At 44.7% G+C, this 27,553-nt stretch overlaps 1 long non-coding RNA gene across 20 annotated transcripts in view; it reads right to left on the minus strand.

Annotated features, from left to right (window-relative positions):
• LOC102164818 (uncharacterized) overlaps positions 1–27,553 on the minus strand; it is a 481,497-nt gene that overhangs the window by 432,489 nt on the left and 21,455 nt on the right. For 4 of the 20 annotated variants that reach the window (XR_014831571.1, XR_014831570.1, XR_014831565.1 and 1 more), the window contains one exon: positions 14,975–15,046. The exons of the other annotated variants lie outside the window; for them this stretch is intronic. This is a non-coding gene — a long non-coding RNA (uncharacterized LOC102164818). The remainder of the gene's footprint in view (positions 1–14,974; positions 15,047–27,553) is intronic. 20 annotated transcript variants of the gene reach the window in all.

Raw genomic sequence — 27,553 nt, forward strand, 5'->3', positions numbered from 1 at the left:
CTGCTTTTCTGTCTCTTCTAATGGGCTAGCAGAACCCTGACTTCCACCTTGAATTTGCTTTTCCTTTTTTTTTTTTTTGTCTTTTTAGGGCAGCACCTGCAGTATATGGAGGTTCCCAGGCTAAGGGTCTAATTGGAGCTGTAGCTGCTGGGCACAGCCACAGCCACAGCAACGTGGGATCCGAGCCCTGCGTCTGTGACCTACACCACAGTTCACAGCAACGCTGGATCCTTAACCCACTGAGCAAGGCCAGGGATCGAACCCGCAACCTCATGATTCCTAGTTGGGTTCATTTTCCACTGCGCCACGACAAGGAACTCCTCAAATTTGCTTTTCAAAAGAAGCCCAGCCTCTTCCAGGTCCAGGGCAAGGTCCTGGAGAAATGACCCCAGAGTGTCCGGAATACCTTCCTAAAAGCAGCCTGAATAAGAGGTCAGGTTGTGAATGAATCAGGGAATTTTCCAGCTTAACAAAGAATCTTTCTGAAAGCAAATGAATACTTCCAACACCCTGCTGTTTGGGTTGGGTTTTGAGTCTTAATTTTCATAAAGGTTGGCCTGACACAATGCACACCTGGGCATCGTGTTACCTTTACCCCCGTTCCCCCACCTTAAGCCTAAAGTTGGTACTTAGGTTCCTATGGGAATTTTGTGGAGAGAGAAAAGCCACAAAGAAGGCAATAATAAAACAGTTATCATTTGATGAGTACCTCCTATGGCTCAGATATTTATCATATTCCCTTTTTTTTTTTTTTTTTTTTTTTTTTTTTTTTTTTTGGCCAAGGCATGCAGTGGCCTGATGTAGGGTCTCAGTTCCCAGACCAGGGATTGAACCCAGGTCACAGCTGTGAAAATGCCGAATCCTAACCACTAGACCACCAGGGAACTCTCAGTGTATTGTATTCTTCATCCCTTGCACAGGGATATTATTTTCCTCATTTTATGGAGGAGGGAAACCGAGGCTCACAAATGTGAAGAATTTCTCCCAAGGTCCTATAACTACTAGGTAAAGTCCTTGACCCCAATCGGTCTGACTCAAAAGCCTCTCACTATATACATATGCTTTCTCAATGTTCCCTCAAGTAAAATATTTTGAGAATAAATGTTACATGGGACTCGAAAAGGACTTTAATGATTGAGCTTCATGTAACAGGATTTTTTTTTTTTTTAATTTCAGAAGGGATGAAAATTCTACACCATTTTAAGGTACATAAGAATGAAAACACATTCCATGTAAATTGGTGCAGCCACTCTGGAAAACACTCTGGAGGTTCCTCAGAAAACTAAAAATAGAGTTGCCATCCCACTTCTGGGCAGATACCCACACAAAATTCTAATTCAAAAAGATACACGCACCCCTATGTTCAGAGCAGCACCATTTACAATAGCCAAGACATGGAAGCAACCTCAATGTCCATCAATAGATTTAATGGATAAAGAAGATGTGGTGTATATATATATATATATATACAATGGAATACCACTCGGCCAAAAGAAAGAATGAACTAATGCCATTTGCAACAATATGGATGAATGTGGAGATTCTCAAACTATGCGAAGTAAGTCACAATGAGAAAGACAAATACCACATGATATCACTTATATGTGGAATCTAACATATGACACAAATCAACATATCTACGAAACAGAGACAGACTCACAGATAGAGAACAGACCTGTGGTTGCCAAGGGAGAGGGGGTGGGGAAGGGGAGGATTAGGAGTTTGGGATCAGCAGAGGTAAACTATCATGCATAGGATGGATATATAAGGTCCCACTGTATAGCATAGGGAACTATATTCAATATCCTGTGATAAACCATCATGGAAAAGAATATATATATGTATAACTAAATCACGTTGCTATACAGCAAACATTAACACAACATAGTAAATCAACCATGCTTCAATAAAATTTTAAAAAACACATTCCGGAGTTCCCGTCGTGGCTTAGCAGAAAGGAATCCGACTAGTATCCATGAGGACGCAGGTTTGATCCCTGGCCTCGCTCAGTGGGTTAAGGATCTGGCATTGCCATGAGCTGTGGTCCAGGTTGCAGACGCAGCTGGGATCTGGCATTGGCATTGGCCAGGGACTTCAGCTCCAATTCAACCCCGAGCCTGGGAACCTCCATATGCTGCAGGTGCAGCCCTAAAAAGAAAAAAGAAAACACACATTCCAAATGTTCTGCATTTAAAAAAAAAAACAAAAACAAAACAGTAAATTATTTCAAAAAAATTACAACTTCCCCCGAACCAAAAACAAAAGTTTAATTCCACATTGATATAACTTGGCAGAAACAAGGTGAACCAATGACTCTCTGTATGAGATGTCATTCACGGGACGCCAGTATTTGAGAAGGCGGCTTTCAAAAGAACTCATCGGCACAGGTCTGTCTGCCCATGATGTGTGCAGGGTGCAGCTCAAACCCTGAACATCTCAGAGATGTCCCCCAGTGGGAGGATGCAGGCAACTGGGGCATCTTGGATGTCCTCCCCTGGCAAGAGGGAAATGAGGTACAGAGGGTCAGGGCTTCAGGGGTTACATGACCTCGGGACATTATAAAAATACAATGATGCTGCTGCGGAACAGAGGCTGCAGCTCACATACTTCATAAAAGAATAAGAAAACATATTAGACATCATTTCAGAATGCTATCTGCAAATATTTGTGAACACAGCAGTCTTGGTTTTAGAAAAGGTGGACGAGAGGAGAAAAAAATAGAGAGCCCCAGTTTTATCCTCCTCAGAAAATGCATCTCTGCCTAATGAAGCACGTGTTCGGATGGTTTAAGAAAGATGTGTGAGGCAGTGACCTAATTTTTTCCCGCTAGCATCAGGGATAGCAAATAACATCTTCCCAGAGACTGCAAATGGGGAAAGGCCGTCAGCATATATTATGTGAGTTACAAAGGGGAAGTGAATGCCGCCGTGAGCAGGCAGGCGCCTTGCTTCTCCAACTTCAAAGTGAGATGACAAAATCTCCTGGTGATGGAGAACAATTTATTCATTCCCAGCAACAAACATTTAATTACCAAATGAATCCCATATCGCTGTACTGCAGGATGGAAAATCATCATCATTTTCTAAATGAAGAAAGACAATGAATTTGAAAACATCATGTGGGTTTTCCTCACTCACTGGCCGTGATCACATACACGGACCTTTGGGCAAAGCCAGACTTGATCAAATTCTGAGAAAGCACCAAACTTTTGTGACTTACACCCAAGGGTTCTAAGGAGAGAGCAGTGAAGAGTATGAGCTCTGGGGTCAGACTGCCTAGGTAACTTAGGCTGCATGATCTTGAGCAAGTTTTTTCACTGCGTATGTCTCAGTTTCTCTGCCTATCAAATGACAATAAGAGTGCCCTATACCTTGGGCTTACTGGGAGAATTAAATGAAGTAATACACACAAAGCCCTTAAAACTGTGGAGTAAACTCTCAATAAGTGACAAATATCATGAACCTTTTCACCCCATTACTATGCTGGTGTTGGCCAGAACTCTTGCCAGAGATAGAAAATTGATCTCAAACTTAGCTCGTCTGGCTGAAAGGTCCACAGGAGTACAAGCCTCAGGTATAGCTTGATCCAGGGACTCCAATGGTACCATCAGGCCCTAGTCTGTCTGTCTGTCTCCCTCTCTCTCTCCATCTGATCTCTTCTTCCTCTGGCATAGCTCCATTCTCAGACAAACTCTCCCCTCGTGATGGCAAGATGGCTGCCACTGCATCAGCTTATCCTTCCAGGTTCAAGTCCAGCAGGAAAGAGTGCAGCTTATATCTCAGGAGATCTGCACAAACTTGGGAATTCAATCTACCAACACTAGTGCAAACTGTGGCTCTTCATTTCCCTGATGACTGACAAGGTTGAGCACATTTTCATTTCCATGGCATTTCTATCAGGAAAGACTGTTATGGTCATCATTTCATTGAAAAACTTCATTTCATTGTGCTCAATATGAGAAGGGCATATATTTTCTGTTTTACTGTAGGGGAGTGTCCCCAGATCTGCCAAAATTAAAGATTCCAACCTTTGGGCACAAGACCTTCACTCCTATAATCCGTCTCCTGAAGCATTCTGTTAAAGCGGTAACTTCCACGTGGCCGTACTCATGCTCAACTCCACCTCAAAACTGAAATCACAGAAATGCCCAAGCCCCTTCGTCTCACATACTCTTCACCCCCCAAGTCCCCGCCTGACATCCTCTTGGCTCCTGGGGCTGCTAATTTCCTCCAAGCATCAAGGACCAAGTCTGGCTTCAGTTGTTCCCATTCCTGTCGGCATCATGGTAGATCAAGTCCCTGCTCTTTAGTAAACACTTGATGAAAACCTGCTTCCTTGGCTGCCCAAATCCCCATCCCTCAATATAAAATTGCTTGGGAGAGCAGATCTACCAACCATGCACAAATTTTCTGAGCACCACGGTGCCAGGGTGCTTGCTGTCTGATGTGCCTAGGAAGCTAGAGGCCAAGAATTCTCCCCACCAACAGGCTTGGTGCCCTTGGCTTTACTCCCAAGATATTTTTGGCCCAGGTAAGTCCTGCTTTCTTTAAGGACCTGACTCAAGTGTTACCCGAATCTCCAAAACTGGAGTTAGTCATTCCTGTCTCTTTATTCCCAGGCCATCTGACTCACATCCAGAACAGTGCTAAGCTGAGATTGCTGGCTTTCTCACCCACATCTACACCTAGCACTGCATCCAACACAGAGTTCCAGCTCGGCTCCATTGGCTGAATGAGTCTCCACTTGAATGATGGGATATACGTCTACACCTGAGAACCTCGTCATCCTTATGACCACACCACAGTGCTTTCTAAAGAGTGGTGTGCATTGTCATGACTCAAAGTAGGAAGCAAGGAAATGGGATTGGGCTTTTCTACTCTCATTCCTGTTTTACCAAATTCTGTGCCACTGAACATGGTCCAAAATGGTATGAAAGTACCAGTATGGTGGTTTTAGATTTGATGAGGAAAATAAGCAGTTTGAGAAAAAACTAAGTGCTTCCAGCACACAAGGCCTGAAAGGAAAAGTGGATATATGTATCCATTAGGTTAGGCTAAGTTTTGCTGCAGTAACAAACAATCCCTAAATCCCAGTGACTTTTAACAAAGAAGATTTATTTCTTGCTCATGGGATACCAGGCTGACAGAGTAGCCACCATCTGGAATATGGTCAGCATCCAAGAGAGCATAACAACTCTGGAACACCATATACTGGCAGTTAAATGACACACATCACCCCTACTCACAACTCATTTGCCAGAACCAGGCCCCATCCAACCACGAGGGGCCAAAAAGTACAATACCACCATGTGTTGAAAGGGGTAGAATGGGAAACATTTGGTGCCCATGATAGGCAAGTTCTGGGCCTTGGGCCTTGGGCCTTGTCTTTGATGGAGGAGGAATAACACGCAAAGAGGAATAAGAATATTAATCGGATGATGGAGGAAAGAAAGGTGAGAGTGGGGGATGCTAAGGTGAAATGAACAGACCTCAAGATCCCAGGAGTGTGTGATTCAGCAGCTGAGCCTAGAGCTCCTGTTTGTTACATACGTAGTGTGTACCTGGTAAGCTCTTATGCTAAGCTCTTGGATCAGTAGGTTAGGGTGCTCTGGAGGTCAGCAACAGAAATCCACTCTGACCAACAAGCAAAAATGGGTAATGTCAGAAGGCTCCAGGGGAACTCATAGAACTGGGGGTGTGGGGGGAGGGCAGATGAACTAGGCTGCCTACTAGAAATCAGATCAGCTCCAGGCTCTCAAAAGCCAGACCAAACCACAGCCTCAACAGCTCCAAGCATTTCCTGTCTTTACAGTTGCAGGTGTCAGATTCCCCACAGAGAGGCTACAACATGCCAAGGGTTCTGGTGCACATCAGAGAGGGGAGTTCAGGCTGCTTTGCTTGGCAACTCTCACTATGGCTGCACTCATAGGTACATCCTCCAGAGGGAAATCAAGGTGCTGCTTCTAGAACATGGGTCAGTGACTGATGATGGCTCAGGCAAAACAGGTATTCTTAATGGCACTTTAAAATCCAAATAGATTCTCACAACCGCAACGGGGGTATCACCCTCCCGCTGCTTACACACAAAGAAGCTGAGCCTTGGACAGTCAGGAATGTCCCAACATCATGACACAGCCTGTAAGTGGTGGAGGCCCGACCCTGTGCGACCCCAGAGCTTGTATCTTTATCATTGTTATCTACTACCTCACACAGATCTGGCAGCCTTTTTTGTTACCATTTTTCATGAGGCATTAAAATGAAAATAAGGAATATAAAGTGGTCACATTACTGCTAATTACGCAACCATCACATCTTTATAGTCTTTGCAAACTTGATAATCTACAAAGTGTTTTCATATATATGACCTCCTTATTCTTAAAAAGCATAAGGTGTACAGACCCTCTGTCATCCATCCCATTTATTGGATGAAGATGTGGGGCTCAGGTCAAGTGACTGACTGCGAGGTGGTAAGGGGGGGGCCCAGCAATTCCAGGTCTTTTTTTTTTTTTTTTTTTGGTTGAAGGTGGACCTGGGGCTTTCCTAGCAGGTCTAGGTCTGCAGTGTGGGGCTGGCAGGTTGTCAGCTTGGAGCCGGAGGGTAGGATTGTGATTGGAACTGATCCGACATACGAGAGGCGTGGGAACCCACTGCCTCTAAAGAAAGAGTTTGCTCTCAGCCTCTCCAGGGAGCTCTAGGGGAGTTCCCTATTGCCGAGTGTGTATAGGTCTTACTTAGCGGTGTTAGTGGAACTGGGGAAGTGTAACCGTAAGGAAGCTCGGCTCCCAACCCTTCCTGCATCCCCAACACACCTGACTTCGGACGCCTCTAGCAAATGTTCCACGTTGCAAAACAGAATGCTAAATCAAAACTTCAGAGCTTTGGAGATGTCCTATGGAAGTAACTTAAAAATAAAAGAACAGAGGAGCTATGGGTATTGCAGCTCCTTTCCCTGCCCTCAGCTTTCTGCCTGTGTACAACCAGTCCCTCCTGCTTCTCCAAATCTTAGAGGCAGTACAACGTGGTGGTTTGGGTTGACCAGGTGTCTCTAGCATCCCATTCTCTGGCTTCAAATCCCGGTGTCAGCATTTGCTGCTCTGTGATTTTGAGGGAATTGCTCATTTCTCTGAGCCCATTTTCCCATTAGGAAAACATACCCACTTTGCGGACATGAAGATAAAGTGAGCTAATCCACAGAAAGTACTAAAACAGTGCTCATCACATAGGAGACTTTCTGGGACATTCAATAAATAAATCAGAGAGACAGAGTGATTTGTCCAAAGATACACAGCTAGGGAGTCGGGGAGTCAGGATCCAGACCAGATCAGAGTCTAGATTCTTTTTTTTTTCTTTTTTTTTTTTTTTGGCTTTTTAGGGCCACACTTGCAGCATACGGAGGTTCCCAGGCTAGGGGTCCAACCGGAGCTACAGCTGCCAGCCTACACCTCAGCCACAGCAATGCAGGATCCAAGCCGCGTCTGCAAACTTCACCACAGCTCACGGCAATGCCAGCTCCTTAACCCACTGGGCGAGGCCGGGGATCGAACCCAAAACCTCATGGTTCCTAGTTGGATTCATTTCCGCTGCACTACAGCGGGAACTCCAGAGTCTAGATTCTGAATGATTCTTCCTACCATGCCATGCTGCCTCCCAGAGTCCAGTTACTTCTCACTGGGGATTGGAGTTTCTGGTAGAAAGGGGTAAATTCATGCCTCGCTTCGCTTCCCATTGAAACTCTCCCAGGATTTATCATCCTACCTTCAGTGGATTTCTTACCTCCATGAGGAGAAACCATGACCCCTTAATCTAGTTTTCCTTAAACTCATCTAGCCTTGAAGTTGTCAGATCTGCCCTGAGCCCTTAAAGAGTGCCCTGTAGGCTTGGGAACAGTGTTTTTATACAGCACAGAAAGAACTTCCAGCTTGTCCCCAATGCAAACTTATCTGAACAATCAGAAGACGCACTATTTCTTGTAACAGGGAGTTAAGAGATGGTGTGAGCTTCAGGTATGATATGATCAGGGCTCTAGCTGAACTTCTCTGACTCTCCTTCCACACACTGACCCGACGCTTCTAGTTGTCTTCCTTCACTGTGGCATATGGTGGCCTGTTGCAAACAGACTTGCTTACTTTTTATATCTAGGGAGATAAAGAGGACTTTGTATCTCATTCCAGCTTAGGCCACACACCCACCCTGACCCAATAACTGTTGCTGGGGCAATGTCATGTGATCACCGGCTAGAATCCAAATTCCTGAACCAATTATCGGAAATCACCTTTAGGCCAATCAGGCTCATGGGGCGGAAATGCACTCAGATTCTGTGGAACACAGGGGCCTCTGGGAAGATATGGAAACCAGAAAACCAGGTTCTGTTGGGATGGAGAAAGGAAAAGTAGATGCCCCTCCCACAAGGACAGTGGAGGGCAGAGGGTGGCATAATAAGAAATAGCTGTGCCTCGGAATCCAGGGGCAGAGTCTCATAGAATGTCATATCTCTTAAGTCAAAACTCTAGTATGAGATCATCGCATTTACGAGAAAAGGGTCATGACAATGACTATTTATTGAACAACATCAATTGATCATGGAGGTAGGTATTTTCCCTACATCATGTCATTTAATTCTAATCCTTAGAATTAGGAGTTATCACTCCTATTTTATAGCTGAGCAATACTGTGACTTACTCAAAGTCACACAGCCGAGAGGGACAGACTTGGCACCACGAACTCAGATTTCTGTGTAGGAAAAGCCACAGCACAACATATTGCTTGTTCAACTTCGAGAAACAAAAGTAGGATGTGTGAGTTAATTTCATGCGAATCTAATACTATTGTCGGAAGGCAGGAAACAAATGACCATCAGCCTCTGGGTCCATGGGAAAAACACAAAACTACCTTGCTAAAATTTAAAAATAAAGTGCAAAGTGGAACCAGGGAATGAGTAGGAAGCCACCATGCATCCCTCCCCTTTAAATACACAAAATCTTACCTAGATTTGGGGCAGGAAGGTGGGATCCCCTCCTCTCCACCCAGGGCCAGCTCATCACATTTGGACACTATGAGAGTGATTTTAACAGGCTGTTTATGCTAACAGGGTCTTTGAAAAGGAGATATCTGGAGTTCTCACTGTGGCTCAGCAGGTTAAGAATCTGACATAATATCTGTGAGGATGAGGGTTCAATCCCAGGCCTTGCTCATTGGGTTAAGGATCCGGCGTTGCTGTGAGCTTTAGTGTAGGTCACAGACACGGCTTGGATCCTGAGTTGCTGTGGCTGTGGCTGGCAACTGTAGCTCTGATTCGACCCCTAGCCTGGGAACTTCCACATGCCACAGGTGCAGCCCTAAAAAGCAAAAACAAAAACAAAACCCCACATTGTTATCTAGCAGCTCTGGAAGTCAGAAGTCCAAAATGGGTCTTATGGGGCTAGAAGGCCATCAAGGTCATCAAGGCCATGTAAAGGCTCTAGGGGAAAATCTGTTTCCTGGTCTTTACCAGCTTCCAGAGGCTGCCCTGTGCTCCTTGGCTAGTGGCCCCTTCCTCCACCTTCAAAGCACACACCGCAGGAGTCACTTCCACCGTGACATCTACTCTCCACCTTCAACCCTCCTGCCTCCCTCTTATGAGGACTCTAGTTTGTGGTGGGTCCATCTAGATATTCCAGGATAATCTTCCCATATCAAGAGCCTTAATCACATCAGCAAAGTCACTCTTGCCATACAATGCAACAAATGCACAGGTTTGAGGGATCAGGACATGGACATATTTGGGGGGGGGGGCATTACCTCATGAGGGATTATTTATTTATTTATTTATTTATTTATTTATTTTCTGTCTTTTTGCTATTTCTTGGGCGGCTCCTGAGGCATATGGAGGTTCCCAGGCGAGGGGTCGAATCGGAACTGTAGCCACCAGCCTACGCCAGAGCCACAGCAACGCAGGATCCGAGCCGCCTCTGCAACCCACACCATAGCTCACAGCAACTCCAGATCCTTAACCCACTGAGCAAGGGCAGGGACCGAACCCGCAACCTTATGGTTCCTAGTCAGATTCGTTAACCACAGTGCCACGATGGGAACTCCCATGAGGGATAATTTAAAAAGGCATCACCTTACAAAGCCATCAGCACCCACCCGTGAGGATACAGAAAGACTGATTTAATGGATCAGCTTGAAATGGAAACCAGCAAAGGGATATTCTGAACATCATTCCTCTCATTAGGAATTTTTTTGAGTCTGATAACCTTAGAGAGAATGTTGAGGCTATACACACATAAGCATAGTGACTGGGAAAATGAGGAAATTAGCTGGATGATTCAGAGCCCAAATACTTCTTAAGCCTGATATTTCCAGAAAAATCCCTCCCCCACTGAGATATTTTGAACTTGAATGACCATTTCCCCTTCCACACACAGACTCCAGGTGTGTCTCTGTCACATCTCCCCCTACCTGTGACTACTATGGTTCCAGAGGACTCTGAGCAGACAGAGAGCTGGGTGAGGCCAGGGAGTCTGAGAGAAGGGATGGCCAGGATGAGGAAAGGGAAGGCTGGGAGCATCTCCAGAGGGGCGGGGTTTCCCAGACTTCAGGCATCCAGGTACCTTTTTTTTTTTTTTCTTTTTAAGGCCACACCTGCAACATATGGAAGTTCCCCAGCTAGCGGTTGAATCAGAGCTGCAGCTGCCAGCCACAGCCACAGCAACACCAGATCTGAGCCACATCTGTGACCTATGCCCTGGCTTAAGCAAGACCAGATCCTTAACCCACTGAGAAATGCCAGGGATGGAACCCACATCCTCACAGACACAATGTCCAGTTCTTAATCTGCTGAGCCAAAACAGGAACTCTAGGTGCCATTTTTTTTTTCTTTCTTTTTTTCTTCTTCTTTTTTTTAGGGCTGCACCTATGGAAGTTCCCGGGCTAGGGGTCAAATCAGAGCTGCAGCTTCCAGGTACCATTTTTAACACTTTGTCTAACATTAGTGTCTTTCCTGTGCTATTCTTAAGTTAATATTTTTCTTTTTCTTTTTTTTTTCTTTTTTTTTCTTTTTTTTTTTTTTTTGTCTTTTCTGGGGCTGCACCTGAGGCATATGGAGGTTCCCAGGCTAGGGGTCCAATCGGAGCTACAGCTGCCGGCCTACACCACAGCCACAGCAACGCAGGATCTGAGCTGTGTCTTCGACCTACACCACAGCTCATGGCAACGCCAGATCCTTAACACACTGAGCAAGGCCAGGGATTGAACCTGCAACCTCATGGTTCCTAGTCGGATTCATTTCCACTGGGAAACAATGGGAACTCCAAGTTAATATTTTTCTTAAATTGACTAACTTTTGGTGAAAAGTTGTTTTATCTGATATTAATTCCACAAAAGAAAAAATAGAAAGACAAAAAAATTATATCAAGTATTATTACAACAAATAATTGTTTAATAATTATGAAGATAAAAACATGTCCATATGCCACCTAAAATACTCTCGAACCAACATCCTCATGGACACTAGTCGGATTCGTTTCCGCTAAGCCACGGTGGGAACTCCTGAAATTCTGTATTTTAAATCAAGAAATGGTAACTCAAGCTTCAGCAGACTGAATCACACACTCACAGGACCCTGAGACCTGTTCATCCCACCCCATAGTCCTCTCATCCCTACCTTCCTTCCCACCTCCATGTGATCAATGTCCTCTTTGTTCTGCCCTCCACCAAACACAAGGCTGGAACTCTGCTATCATGGACATCATGAGTGCTGTTTCCCCAAATATGTATAGTTCTTTCCTCCAGCACATGGTAGGATTGCACCTTCTGGCCTCCTTATGACTGGGTGGGGCCTAGTTCTGGTCCATGAGTTGTGAATGAAAGTGACATGTGTCATTTAATTTCTATTTCCCACCTGGGGTGGTGACTGACCATCATGAAGATGGTGGCTGTTCTGTCTGCCTAGGCGTCCTTGCCAACCCAACAATGAACATGAACCATGAGCAAGAAATCAACTTCCACTGTCAAAAGCCACTGGGATTTAGGGATTGTTTGTTACTGCAGCAAACTCTAGCCTGATCTGACTGATACATACACCCTTGGCACTTTGTAGGATGGAAACACTTGGTAAGTGTTTTGTCAAATTGCTGATTTCGAGAGTTCCCATCATGGCACAGTGGAAACAAGTCCGCCTAGGAACCATGAGGTTGTGGGTTCAATCCCTGGCCTCGCTCAGTGGGTTAAAGATCCAGTGTTGCCATGAGCTGTGGTGTAGGTCAAAGATGTGGTTCGGATCTGGTGTTGCTGTGGCTGTGGCATAGGCCAGCGACGACAGCTCCGATTAGACCCCTAGCCTGGGAACCTCCATATGCTGCTGCTGCCCTAAAAGGACAAAAAGACAAAAAAAAAAATGCTTATTTCCAACTCCAAACCTACAACTAATGTGGTAGCATTCTTAGGCCATTTCTGGCCATGTTCAGTGGCATAGAATTTGGTAAAACAGGAAGAGGAGAAAGAAAACCCAATCACATTTCCTTGCTTCTTACTGAGCCACAGATGAGCTGAAGTGGGATCCATATAGCAGTTCCTCTAATCATCTTCAAAGGCCTATACTTCTCCATACTAGCTGTAGTTCCCAATCCCCTCTGCTAAGATGTTTCTTTTTGAAGGTATTATACAAGCCCGCTGAGGAAAGTGAAGTTTGGCCCACCCTTTCTTTCATGGAACAAATGTTTTCCCAGATAACCAGCTAAACCAGCTTGGCTGATGTGAACAAGGTTCTATGATTACAGATGACAACTTCTTCCACATGGGATAACATCACCTCTCACTGGACTACAAATCAGAAGCGAAGTAAATTAAACAAGTGACTACAGGAGAAACACCCACATGGAGAATGCAGTGAACTAGGACTAAGAAATGTGGGTTCTAATCTCAATTCTGACACCACATCACTTTTGTCCACCAACTTCATTTGAGGGCAAGTGAAAGAAACTCAACTCACACAACTTTTATATGAAAACTAGAAAATAAAAAGCTCTCTTGGTTCTCAAAAAAAAATGTCAAAAAGAAAATATCTCTCTCTATGACAGCACACTGCTTTTTGTTGGCTCTGTCCTCAAACCTGCCTTCCCCAAGTGGCAGCAAAGATGACCACAGCATGTCCACGCTTACATCCCAATAGTTTAGCAACGCCAGGAGAAAAGGACACCCTCTTTTCTAAGGGTTCCATCAAAAGTCACAGAATGAAATTTCATTGATCTGGTTACGGTCACAAGCTTATCCCTGAACCAATCATTGTGGCCAGGGAAAGGCAAGTGTTCTTGAGTGGCCAGACCCAGGACACATTCCCACCTCTGGAGCGGGAGGTCGGAGCAGCCTCAGTCAAACCACATAGCCTGAATAGTGGAAAGAGTAAGTATCCCCAAGAAAATTAGAGTGTTATGTCCAAAAATTGGGAAATGATTGCTACAGAGACAAAAGCAACTGGGAGTCATTCTACCATCCAACCATCCCCCCAACATCAATTCTAAGTCAAATTCTTTGTCAGTCTCCCAAGGACACTGCAAATGTCCTACAACGCAACATCATTTCAGTGCAAAGAGATGGCCAGGTGACACTGACAATCATCTCAAAGACGCAAGAAGTCATGACTTGCAGGAGAGTGATGGTGGTGACCTGCTCAAGTCAAAGGCAGAGCTATTGGCAAAGAAGGACTGGCCCAAGTCAAGCAGCTTATAATTGAAAAGGAAAAGTCTGCAGGAAGGATGCAATAATAAGACTTTCAAAAAGAATGATTTAAGCATCAAAATATTTTTGTCAACGTTGATCCTTTTTATAATAAAACTCTGGGTATCAGGTCTCATCTTTTGGTTTGATTTTTTTTTAATTACACCAAAAAAATAAACATTTGACTCATACTTTGTATGTTCCAAGAGTTAGTGTACAGCTGCAATTATAAACTAAATTTGCTTAAATGTATTGTACATTTTTCCAAATTAAATGAATGTGAAGGAGAATTTCATTGAGGTCTTGACCCCAACCCTTAAAATAAGGGCAAGAATTAATAAATTTGTTGACTTCTTATTCTCCCTCTTCTGAGAAATATCTGTTCATGTCTTTTGCCCATGTTTCTACTACTTCCTCTTCACATTGATTTGTAGGTATTCCTTTTATACACTTGATACTAATATTTGGTTGTGTATATTGCAAATATCTTCTCCTACTAAGTTATCAGTTCAATTTATTGAAGGTATCTTTTAATCAGCAACGTATTATGTCAAGAGTTTTTGTTTGTTTATGTGTTTATTTTAGATTCAATTAGAAATGTTAGCCTCTATTTTTTTCCTTTTTATGGCTGCACACACAGCATACGGAAGTTCCCAGGCTAGGAGTCCAATCGGAGTTGCAGCTGCCTGCCTAGACCACAGCCACAGCAATGCCAGATCTGAGCCACCTCTGTGACCTACACCTCAGCCTGCAGCAATGCTGGATCCTTAAGCCACTGCACAAGGCTACCGGTCGAACCTGTATCCTCATGGATACAGGATCTTAACCTGCTGAGCCACAATCAGAACTCCTAGCCTCTATTTTTAAGCAGATTTACCTAAAGAGTTGTTTCCTAGTACCAATTATCTTCAAACACAAGGCCCTTCTGCAGTTCAAAAATCAAACTCTTTCCTTCAGGTCAATGCAAGACACTGACAGATTTTTCCTCTGACTTTTTTCTTTCAACATTTTAAATCAGCACTAGGAAATAACCTAATATCTTTCCTTGGGATAGGTCAGATCAGATAAACTCAACAGGACTGGTGTTTCCCTTGCATATGGTTTGTCTTGATAACTTCTGGTAAAGATCTGCCTATTATTTTAAGCTTCTTTCTTGGGAATTAGAAAATTCTCTAGTTATCACTATCACACTTAAAAATCACCAACTAAGTTAGCTATTTTCTAAGATATCTTTAAGAAACAAATCTTTTTAGATTCCAGTGTAGAAGATAACATATTACCTTTATAAAAATTCTATAGGTACATTGGATTTCCTTCACCATCATGCACTCAAAAAATGTTTATTTCTCCATCTGGAAGAAAAACAATGTTAGACCCTTATCTCACACCATATTACACAATTAATTATTAATAAAATTCTAAACAAAAAATAAATTAATTTCATAAAATCTATAGGAGACCTTCCTAGTATTCAAGCATAAAAATTAGAAACTCCAAAAGAAAGACTACAGAGACCCAACAACATAACATTTTTAATTTTTTAGGGTGTAAGCTTCTTAACCCAATTAAATGAATAAGCAAATAAGCAGTAAGGACATTTAACCACAAAAAAGTAAGACAGAACCTGAATTTATTCATTTGGTTTTCATTATGTCATTGAGAACCTTGGCTCTGTATTATTTCATTCTGCAATCCTCAACTTTGACTTTTGCCCTTGGGCTTGTCCCAAGATACTATAGCCACTGCTAGGACCACATCCTCCCTCAACAATGTCCAGAGACAAAAGAAGGGAAGGCATCTTTGGGTCTCTTTTGAAGAATGTGAAACCATCTCTTAGATTTCCCTTCTCCTAAACCCCCAGTTGACTTTCTTCATTGGGGAAGTCTATGCTTCCCTGCATCTCATTGGCCATAATCCCATCACAAGCCTATGCTTAACCACAGAACCTGTAGGAGGAGTGGAATAGCCATAGTTGGCCTGAAATTTCACTCTCTAGGATGGGAAAGAAGCCCATCCCTTCCTCCTAAAGCCCACAGCTACCCATCAGCAAGGAAGAAGAGAGAACCGACATTGGGTAAACTCAACACCTGCCATGGACAGCATAAAATCTCCTCCTCAAAGTAAACACGTTTACTGAGTTTAGAATATGTGCCAGTTGCCTTCCAGAAGCTCACAGTCTAGTACAAGAGTTGGCAGGCTTTTTTCTGTAAAAGGCCAGATGCTAAATATTTTAGGCTCTGAAGGTCATTTATTCTCTCGTGCAACTACTCAACTTTTCCATGTGGTGCAAAAGTAACCCTAGATAGTATGTCAACATATGGATATGACTGTGCTCCAATAAAACTTTATAAAAGTGGTAGGCCAGATTTGACTCAAGGGCTGTAGTTCGTGAACCCCTGGTCTAGTGAGAAGATAAGCATGTAAACCAAGATCTCACACTGGCCTATAGACATGTTTGGTTTGGCAAACCCTGGGTTTAAGCAAGACATTCCCTTTCTAATTGACCGTGGTCCCCACTATTCCCTATTACCCCACACCATGCCGCTCTCACATTTATTGTCATGACTCTTGAGTAAAGGTACAGGTTGTTTCACGCAGAGTTCCAAGAAACACCCACTTGCTTATTTGTCCCCAAACTTGGCACCTTTGGGGACAAAGTTTTTTGTACCTAAATTTCATTAACAAATACCACACAATGAAACTGTTTGTTCCACTGTGATCCTTGGTATACTTTGATACACACACAATTTAACCGAATTATCTGGGCACTGATTTTTCTAGGCATGCAGTCGGGAGGAGCCCCATGATAATCCTTGCTCGGGAGTGATCAACAGCCCTGAGTGGTCCCTGTTGACAAGCTCCGTGGTAACCCAATCTCTACATTCTGCTGACGAGGAGCCACACTCCCGTGGTTTATGAGCTCAGTGGAATCCCTGAATAGAATTATACCCTTTTATTGAGTCCTGAACCATATATTATCATGAATACTAAACCAGTTCAAATGGTCCATCCCCTCTGCCTTAACATTAGACAAAGCCTTTAGCAATTACCCTTCTCTTTAAAGAATGTGTTTTCTTTGGCACTGAATCTTGCTGAAACCTGATGTGCCCAGGCCTTCTGCATTTATCTCCAGACTCCAAGCTAGGCTGTCCCCCAACCCATATCGGTGTCTGGTGTCATTTGAACAAAGACTATTGGGAAGCTAAGTGTCTCCCTTTCCATAAAGAAAAGATTAGCAAGGAGAATTAAAAACATGGGCTCAACTTCAGAGGGAATGGTTACAATGCTTACAAAGAGCAGCAGCTCTCTGTCACCTGACATCTTCAGGTGTCAGCATGCACTTGAGAAGCACACTTTCCAATCTCAGTGATCTCCAGAAGATGATGCTTTCTTCAATAATTCTAAAAAAGGAGACATGCTACTTATTTCCATTCACTCAAGAAATATCTATTCAAAAAAAAAAAAAGAAAGAAAAGAAAAATCTATTCGGCATCTGTATGTGTCAGATACTACACCAAGCACTGCAAACAGGGCAGGAAATGGAAAAGATCCAAATACAACAGTGACATATGATGTTGGGAGAGAGTTGGAAGTCAATAATAAACAAATTGCCAAGTTCACTATGTGAAAGTAACTTGTCATAAGCAAAATGAAGGAAAAGAACAGAGGCTGTGTGTATGAGTTCACTGTGGCTGCTGTAACAAAGTACCACACACTGGGTGGCTTAAAACAACAGCAATGTATTCTCCCACAGTTCTGGAAGCTAGAAGTCCAAAATCAGTGTGTGGGCAGGGCCACTCTCCATCCAGAGGCTCTAGGGGAGAATCATTACTTGTCTCTTTCCCAGGTATTCCCTGGCTTGGGGCTGCATCACTCCAATCTCTGCCTCCATCTTCACATGGCCATCGCCTCTTCTCCCCCTGTATTTTCTCCTCTGTGTGTCCCTTGAACCTGTGTCCTTGGATTCAGGGCCCGCCCACATGATCCAGGATGATCTCATTTTGAGATCCTTCACTTAATTACATCTGCAAAGACTCTTTCCAAAATAAAGTCACATTCACAGGTTCCAGGGGGCCTGGGAACTTGGGAGTCACCATTCAACCCCTACACTTTAAGAAAGAATAATGGGATAGCTTATTACAGATCAGAGAAGGTAGGGGTCAGAGGAGGCCTCCGAGGAGGGGAGATTTTTGCAAAGACTTAAAGGATGAGAAGGAACAAATCACGCAGAGTAAAGTACAGTATCCCCATACTGAGCCTGACGACAGGGAGAAAGGCACTGCTGACTGAGGGCACAATCTATGCACAGGCCCCCAATGCTGCTGAGTCTACAGCCCTCCAGAAACTGAAAGAAGACCAGTGGGGCCTAAGCAGAGTGAGTAATACGGCCTGAGATATCCTGGGAGGGGTGAGCAGAGGCCTATCCTGAAGCCACAGTAGGAAATGGGATTTTACTTCAAGTGCAAGAGAGAGCCATGGAAGAGTTTTAAGCAAGAATAGCATGATTGAATTTACATTTCATTTCAAAGGTATTTTCAAATAGCATGGCTGGCCTTAATTTAAATCAGGGGCTATTATTTTTACTGTAGCCTTAGCAATAACAAATGCATAGTATTTCTTCATTTATACCACTAGATGCATTAACTCATTTAATTTAAAAAATGCATATAACCCAAATATAAACCAGGGCACCATGTGGTCCAGTGTCTGTCTGACATCCCATTTTAGGAAGCACAGTATACAGAGCAAAAATAATTAGAATTCCAATTTTTACTGGCATCTCTTCTAGAACATCAGAGGTGATCCAATTCATAATCTATACCAACACTTCATCAAACCCTTTTTCTCCATTTCTCTCCTTCATACCTCTTCTAACCCATAGCATCCTGAGCCACCTCCCTCCTCATGCCCAGCCTTGACTGGGCCCATCAAAATTTCCCCCAAGAGCCTAAGGCTCTTGATTCCTGAACCCAGCAACAGACCCACAACCTCCATTAGCAGAGAGAGAAGACAAAACCTGAGCAGCCAAGGACGGACTCCAAAATCCAATCTCTCTCTCATATTCTCTCACTCGCTCACTCGCTCGCTCCCTCCCAGTCTTAACAGCAGGAATATAACTACAATTTTATGTCTTCTTTCCACATACAAATTTTTAAATGTTTAATCGTAACCTCCATGAGGACAGAAATCCATCTGAGACATTTTTGCATCCCCTTCATTGTAGAGCTGACCTCTCTGCACAAAGGTGAAACAACTGACAATAGGAGCTTGCCTGAGACCCTGAATCTCTACTCTGTGATCAAGCATTCTTTCCCACATCATCTACAAAATCCCTGAGCCGAAACTGTCTGGTCTTAATTAAGCTTTGGCGACATCTGTCACAAATGATTGGTGACATTTTTCCATCCACTCATCACTGCTAAAAATGGATTCATCCCTACTAAGGAGGAATCAACAGACTAAGATGGCCTGAGGCATAGGTGAGAGAGGGCGCAGGGGTCATCCAGGGGGATGTGCAGAGGGGAGGAGGAGGAGCAGCTGCCACACTGGGGACCCTTCTCTTAATGGCAGGCAGTATGGACAGCAGAATCCCCTTCCATCAAAAGCATGTTCTATCAGTGAGACATAATCCTAAAAGGGATAGAGGAAAGCAGAGAGCATCTCCAGGAAAAGCTTAGAAAGGCCAAGAGGCTGTGTACTTCCCCATGGACTGCAGTTCCTCCAGGACAGGAACTGTGCTTAATTCAACTTTACACTTCTTGCCTCCCCCTCTAACTTTGCCTAGCCTTGGACCTAGCACACTATAAAGCTGATGGGGTGGTAGCATTGGTTGGTTGGTGGGTTAAATTCTCTAACGAGAGCCATACATTTCCTTCCCAACTGTTATTCCTTTGAGACTTGGGAAAGGCCATAAGGTCACATTGCCCCTGCTCCCTTAAGCCAACTTCCCAATTTCCCAGACTCAGAAAGAAGATTCTTGATTTCTTAGAATGCCAGTGTAGTATAATAAAAATATATAAATAGTATTTGGTCTTTGTCCTGGTCAGTGGGCACAGCACTCCTAAAACCCTTGGAATTTTCTGACTGGGAATGTCATTTGTTTTTCATAATGAACTCCTTTGACCATACCTGAAATTATGAGGTAGAATAGAATTATGCTAATGAGGTGACCTTTGGCAGACCCACCAGACAGCTTCAGAAGACAGCTTCAAGATGACAGCTGCATGCCAGGGGAACCAACCACACGAGTAGAGGGCAGGAACTTTCCACTCCATCCCATCTTGCACAGCCCTGACCTATGGAGGGGCTAGAAATTGAGCCTCATCAACAGTAGTCAATGATTTAATCAACTGTGCCTATGTAATGAAACTTTGATACAAATTCTGAAACACGAGGCTGAGCTGAGGGAGCTCTCAGGTCAGTGAACACATGGATGTGATAGGCGGGTGGCACCCCAGAGGGGACATGGAACCTCTGTCTCCCTGCAACTTTGCCCTATGCATCTCTCTCATTCAGCTGTTCCTGAGCTGTATCCTTTACAATAAAGGATAAAGGATATTTCAGTGTACAGCACTTTCATGAGTTTTGAGTCACTCTAGCAAGTTATGCAGTCTGAGTAGGGACGGTGGTCACGGGAGCCCCCGCATCTGCAGTTGGCCAGGCAGATGTGCAGGTACCCTGAGGACCCCATTTATAACTGACATCTAAAGTGGGGGCAGGTCTTGCGGGACTGAGCCCTTAACCTGTGGGGTTGGTGCTACCTCCAGGTAGTTAGCGTCAGAAGTGAACTGAATTATGGCACAAATGGTGGCAGAAAATGGAAGAACTAGTTATTATTGGGAAAAAGAAATACACAGAGACCCCCAAAGACACTGACCAACTGTCAAGAGTACTCATCCAAGCCACCCAGAGAATCTTGCTTGTGAAAATATTCTCACTTTAAGCTTGTTTGACCATTTTAGTTATATTCTTTCCAGTGTTTTACAAACTTCATTTAAATCCCTCTTGAACTACAACATTTTTTAGCACCCACTATGTGTAAGGTGCCATCGGGCAGATAGTCTTCAAACTTTTAAGTTCATGTTGCTCCTAAAAGAATTTTGATATACTTTGTAGGCCCTTGCACATTTTTATCATAAGTTTAAATAGTACAAAATATGCAATTCCCACTGTATTGTAAATATTGACATTTTATAAAATATAAAGCTGTTACATCACTCTTTTAAATGTTTCCAATGGAATTCAAATGCCATAGCAATTTGATACCCACCATCAGCTATTTAAAAAAAAAAACATGAACAAGTTCTTCTTTATGAGTCAGAAACGTTTATATTTTTTCCTTTTTCCTCCTTGAAATCATATTTAGTTTCCTCAAAGAATTTTATTGTACTGTAATTTTTATTCTAGAAAGTCTTTTGTTAGTCATCCTGTCATAATTTTATGCAGAAAACATGTATATAAATTGAAACCCAAATTTACTTTTTGACTTCTGCAACCTTCAGGCTCTGAATGTTGAAAAGTTTTCCTCTGGAGTTCCCTGGTGGCCTAGTGGTTAAGGATTAGGTATTGTCACTGCTGGGGCTCGGGTTCGATCCCTGGCCCGGGAACTTCCACATGCCAGAGGTGCAGCAAAAAAAAAAAAAAAAAAAAAAACCAGTTTGTTTCCTTTGGATTGAGCTAGCTATCATTGCAATTATTATTGTACACATGTAATCAAGGCAATATAGATAAATCACAAATTTTGGTGTATATATGTTAAATATACATACGCAATTTGTTGAAAATACATCTTAATCAATATGAGGGTTTCCTGACAGTTTTTTGGATGGCACTGATTGGCACTTTAGGGTGAGAGAGGGTTGGGCCTGTCTTTGAAAAGGTAAGAGAAAAGCCTCTGGAAAGAATAGAAGCGAAGGAGAACGGGCCTCCACAGTGGGTGTGTTCTCAGGTAGATGTGTTTGAACAAAGGATGTTTAAGCGGATTCCTTTGGAACTACCTTTGCTCACATCCCCTTGGAAAGCTCTCCCATACTCCTAGGGATATCAGCAGCCTGGGTTTGAAGATCAAGTCTTAGGCCATTCGGTTATGAACACAACACAATTTCAGTCTTTCTGGAGTTAGCATCTTGGATAGGGAGATGGGCTGTAAGCACCCTACCTGAGATCAGTAACGGTAAAAGATCTCAAAAACTGTTCAAGACAATAGAAGTGGCGGGCAGCAAAATGGCCCCCCAAAATGTTCACCTCCTAACCCCCAGGACCTGTGCAAAGAGCACAGGACATGGCAAAGAGCAAAGAAGGCTGCTAATCTGTGGACCTTAAAATAAGGAGATAATCCAGAGTACCTGCTGTGGCCCAACAGGATTGGCAGCATCCCTGAAGCACTGGGACACAGGTTCCACCCCTTGCCCGGCACAGCAGGTTAAGGATTCGGCATTGCCAAAGCTGTAGGTTAGGTCTCAACTGTGGCTGGATCTGATCCCTGGCTGGGGTACTCCCTGTGCCACGGGCAGCCAAAAAAGAAAATAAGTACATAAATAAGGAGATAATAGTGGATTATCCAGATGCCCCATTGGAATCCCCGGGGTCCTTAGATGTGGAAGAAGGAGACAGACGAGGAGGGCAAAGCAATGCTCTCTGGGGAAGCGCTCTAGCCGCCGTTGCTGGCTTTGATGATGGAGAAAGGCAGGCTCTCTAAGCTGCAAAAGGCAAGGAACTGCATTCTCCTTTAGAGCTTCCGTAAGGAACACAGCCATGCTGGCACCTTGACTGCAGCCCAGTGAAGCCCATGGTGGATTACTAACCTGCGCAAATGAGACGATCCAATGGTGTTGTTTTAAGCCACTAAGCTTGTGGCAGTTTGTTACAGCAGCCCTATGAATCGAATAGAATGGAGATCTGTTCCCCACGCGGGGAGCTCACACAGAGACACCCCCTCCTGCTGGGACAGGTGGGTGTCGTGGTCAAGCCCTGGCCACACCTGCGTGGCCTGGGGTGCACTGCCAGGCTGAGGACCCAGGCGGGAGGCCTACTTAGCTGCTTGCCACTGCGGTCCCCATGTCCACCCTGCCAGCTGTGGGCCCCCGGCAGGTCTGAATAAAGGTGGGGTCCTTGAGCCTCTACTCCCCACAACAACCTTAGAAGGTGTACTATTACCCCTATTTTACAGCTAAGAAAACTGAGGCTCAGGGAAGTTGAGGATTTGTAACTGGCAAGGTGTAGTCCATCTGTGATCCTGGGAGCTTTTCAAAATCTAGATTCCTAAGCCCTGCTGCAGACTCTCTGAATAGGAATCTCCAGGAATCAAACCTAAGAATCACTCCTCCCAAGTTCCTCAGTGGGTAGGCTGGGGGACCACTGCATGGAGCATCTTTGACCTGCCAGAGCAAAGCCTAGTGTTTGCAGAGTGCAAAAAGGTAAACTGAGGAACGTGAAACTTTGAAGACTTTCTATGAGCAAGGAAGGCAGGGGCTAGGGCAGAGGTTTTTACAGAGAAGTAAAAAAAGCAAAGCAATCATTTAATTGGCTATAGCTTAAATGGTTGCTTTAATTGAGAAAATCCAGTTATTGGGCGGATAGGATGGCTGTTCTTGAGTTTCATTTTCTCAGATTCAAGGAAATCTAGTTGGCTGTTTATACCTAGTTGCTCTTGAGTTTTGTTTTCTTAAATTTGGGTGCATTTGCTTGGGTCTGTACCAAGGCTACCATGCTCACTAGGGCCACCCGGTTCACTGGCTTCCTTGTCTAACTATTTTAACAAGCAGCTCCCAAGCTCTGCCACCTGCCCTCACTAACAATCAAGTGCTGTGGTCACCAAAAACTGGGCTAGAGAGCTGGCTCCATCTCTCCACGACATGGTTCTCAGCCGTGGCTGGACATGGTTCTCAGCCGTGGCTGGACATTAAAATCGCCCAGGAGAGGGAAGGAAGGAAAAAAAAAAAAAAAAAAAAAAAGCCCTTCTGCCTGAAGCCCCAACAATGATAAAGGTTCTGATTCATTGATCTGGCTCAGGCAGAGCCACCAGTAGTATTTTAAGGTCCCCCATATGATTTGAATGTGCAACCAAGGTTAAGATTTACTGTCCCAGGAGTTCCCGTCATAGCGCAGCAGAAACAAATCTGACTAGGAGCCATGAGGTTGTGGGTTCGATCCCTGGCCTCACTCAGCAGGCTAAGGATCCAGCATTACCATGAGCTGTGGTGTAGGTCACAGACACGGCTCGGATTCCGCGTTGCTGTGGCTGTGGTGTAGGCCAGCAGCTGTAGCTCCGAATGGACCCCTAGCCTGGAAACCTCCATATGCCGCGGGAGCGGACCTAAAAAAAAACCGACTTACTGTCAATATGGGCAAACAAACTTCATGCTGTACTTATTACAGACCATTGCATTGTTCTAAGTGTTTTGTCCATGCATATTAACTAAGGGCACATAACTACATGATGTGACAGATACACACTTACAATCTTCATTTTGGAGATGAGGAAACTGAGGCACAGAGAAAGATTTGCTAACATTACAAAGCTAACAAGCAGCCCTGTAGTGTGATGTGAAAGCAGACAGTTTGGCTCCTGCATCTGTGTGAACCACTGCCCACTTCCCTGGGAGGTGAACCCTGCATCCATCTGCCCCCCGACCCCCCACCAGCTCCCAAGGGGTTCACATTTCCCTGTAACTGCCCTGGTGTCAGTAAATGCCAATGGCAGCAGGCTGTCCATCCATCCGCCTACACCTGGGGCTCAAACCTATCTTTGGTTGCAAGAGAAAAGTCAGGATGGGGAGATGCTTTTCCCACTGATGTTCTGACTACCTCCTCCCTGCCCTTCCCACAGGTGTGTGGGGCTGGGCCACCCATGGGTGCAGCCCATCCAGCTCACCGCCACCACACAGCCCCCTCCTCTCCACTGAGAGTGTACACAGGTATTGCGTTTTTCCTGGACATGGCGCATTTCAGCTGATTTGAAATATTACGTTTTTTTAAAAATCATTTTCAAACATTGTGGACATTGTGAGATGGGGGAGGGTTGTTTACAAAAAGATATATGCATGACAATTCCCATTTCATACAAATATATTTGTACATACATATTTAAAACTGGAAGGATGAATACCAAGACGCCGAGAGAAGGGTGGGTTTTGTTCTGATTATCTGGGTGTTCTTAATATTTTACAGTGAATTTGCATTCCTTTAGAAATGAAGTAGGAAAAAAAATCAAAGTAATTATTTTTCTAAAGCAATGGTCTACAATACATTAAGATGTTGGAAATTCTAACCAAAAGTATTTTTGTCCCTAATCCTATATCAGTAAGGGTTGCTAAGGAACCATGTGATGCAAATTAGGAATAATCCCAACTATAGCTCAAAAGGGTGAAAACAAAGACAGTCAGGTAAACAGAAGCCTACGGATTGGAGGAAGAAATCATGAGTCCTGTGTCTAATCTTGCTGGCTCCTTCTTTCCAGATCACGTAGAAAAGAAAGACAGTTTGTTCCCCAAAGCACGAACACATGCGAACTTGAGTGCGAGAGCCCAGGACAGCCACGAGTCTCTCCAAAGAACAGCAGGGGCAGGAGGAAACGAATCATCATTAGCATTTATCAGATCCATCTATGTGCCAGGCACTGGGCTCAGTGTTTGCTTAATTCTCACAACACCTCCAAAGGGGCCGCTATTATTATCCCCATTTCACAGACCAGAAAACTGAGGCACAGAGTTAGGTGACTTGCTCCAGCTCACACAGCCAATCAATGTCGGAGTTACCCTATGAACCCAAACAGCCTGATTCCAGATGCCATGGAATGCCACTGTGCCCAGAAGAGGCAGCGTGAGAGCTTTCATTGCGGTCAGAGCCGAGAATAGGACTCAAGGGCAGCTTTCGAAGCCAAAGGAAGAGTGAGAAGCAGCAGCAGCTTTTCTTCTTAAAGCAGAATGAGAAAGAGGGAAGGAAAAAGCTGAAGTATGAATAGTTAAAAGAGCAGAGGGAAAGTATGAGAGTTTCGGCTGGCATTTATCTTATTGATTTGATAAATTCTGCTGGGTTTATTGCTTCTAGAAATAGGGTGTTGTTTGATGTTTCTGTTCTGCTTAATAAAGGAGCTGCGAGATGAGTATGTGTCCACGTGCGTGTGCGCGCTCCTGCACGATGGGGTGGACATGAGGGCCCGTGAGTGTGTGCACGTGTGCATCTGAAGAGGCGAGGGTGTGTGCGTGCCTGCGTGCACATGCACGTGCGAGCACCAGACCATCACGAATGCACTTGTGTTTTCAGCAGCAACCTGGCCTAATTGCCAGCAAAATTCTTCATTGGAAATAAACAGCCTCCCCGGGAGCTGGCCCTCCAGCCCCTGCTCCAAGTGGCAGCAGATGCCTCCTGCTCTGTCCTCGCTGCACCCACAGAGCCCCGAGGACAGAGCACCTCAGTCGAGTTGTTGACACATTGACAGTGAGCGGAGCTGTGGCTGGGGGAGTGGCCAGGGCAGGCGGCGTGGGAGTGCCACACACAGTTGGTGGCCACTCCTTTCTGGCCTGACACTCTCGCCTTTCACGCATTCCTCAGATTCGAAAGAAGAAAAAGAGTTTGCTTTTTCCACGCCGCCTGCGGATGCTCAGGGTGTAAATGGCCAACACCTTCAAGCACAGTACGGGCAGCCCCTTGTGGCCTGTCACCCAGGGCACCAAGAGGGAGGTCACCTCCCCACCCCTCCTTCTGATGGGGTAGGGGCGGTAGGTACAATTTAACCCACATTCTTAGGCTGGGCTCTTCCGGCTGTGACAATGACCACCAGCTCTCAAGTGTGCTCTATGGACGGTACCGTTCTTGCCCCCGCCCCAGGGAGGGAGGTGTCCCTTTTTGAGCCTTTCTTGAAACCAGGAAGATAGCAGAAAAGCAAGACTTGATGGAAACTTCTTTGCTGGTAGAGCTTTTCTTTGCCTAATCCCAACATCAGCAATAACCTCGGAGCATATCACAAGTATTACCAAAAAGCAGTTTTGCAACCTTTTCCTCAACTCAAGAAGCACAGCCTGCCAAAGGCAGCTTGCACAGGATTCCACCTAAATGTGAGAATGAGAATCACCCAGAAAGCAGGTCCAAAGGAGAGGTGCCCTAAAGAGAAGCCTCTGCACAGATCGGGGGCGCGAGGGGCAGCTGTCTAGAATTTGCACCCCTCCGGGGAGATCCTTATCCCCCGTTCAAGCCAGAGAGCTCTGGGATCATTTCCAAAGCAAAGTGGAAGAAATGGAGGGTACATTGCAGGAATGCAGCCTAGTGAGCACTCAGGTTAGTTGTTTTTTGGTTTTTGGTTTTTGGGTTTTTTTTTTTTTCTTTTTTTGCCTTTTGTCTTTTTAGGGGCCGTTCCCGCGGCATATGGAGGTTGCCAGGCTAGGGGTCTAATCGGAGCTGTAGCCGCTGGCCTATGCCAGGGCCACAGCAACGCCAGATCCAAGCTGCATCTGCAACCTACACCACAGCTCACGGCAATGCCAGATCCTTAACCCACTGAGCAAGGTGAGGGATTGAACCCGCAACCTCATGGTTCCCAGTCAGATTTGTTTCCAAAACACCACAATGGGAGCTCAGATTTTTTTTTTTTTTAAAGGATCCAGAAGAAAGGTATCAATTTCCCAAGGTCAAGTGCATAATAAGAATAGGCCGGTGGACAACCAGTGCCAGGCATGCTAGCTAATACAGAGGGAGACGGGCGTGGGGGAGCTGATGATTAGCCCCAAGGGAAAGAGTTCATGAGTGAAGGAGCATCATGAGTGCCACTGAGGAGCGAAATCATTCCTTCACTCCGCAGACTCCCCAGGCGGCACATTTTCAGAGTGCGAGCAGGTGCCAGAAGCCAGGCAGCTCCCCAGGCA

The sequence above is a fragment of the Sus scrofa genome, chromosome 16, assembly GCF_054392235.1.
Source record: "Sus scrofa isolate SSC_HxYL_T2T_F1_AM1 chromosome 16, Sscrofa_HxYL_maternal_Yorkshire_Landrace_v2.0, whole genome shotgun sequence".
Lineage (NCBI taxonomy): Eukaryota > Metazoa > Chordata > Mammalia > Artiodactyla > Suidae > Sus > Sus scrofa.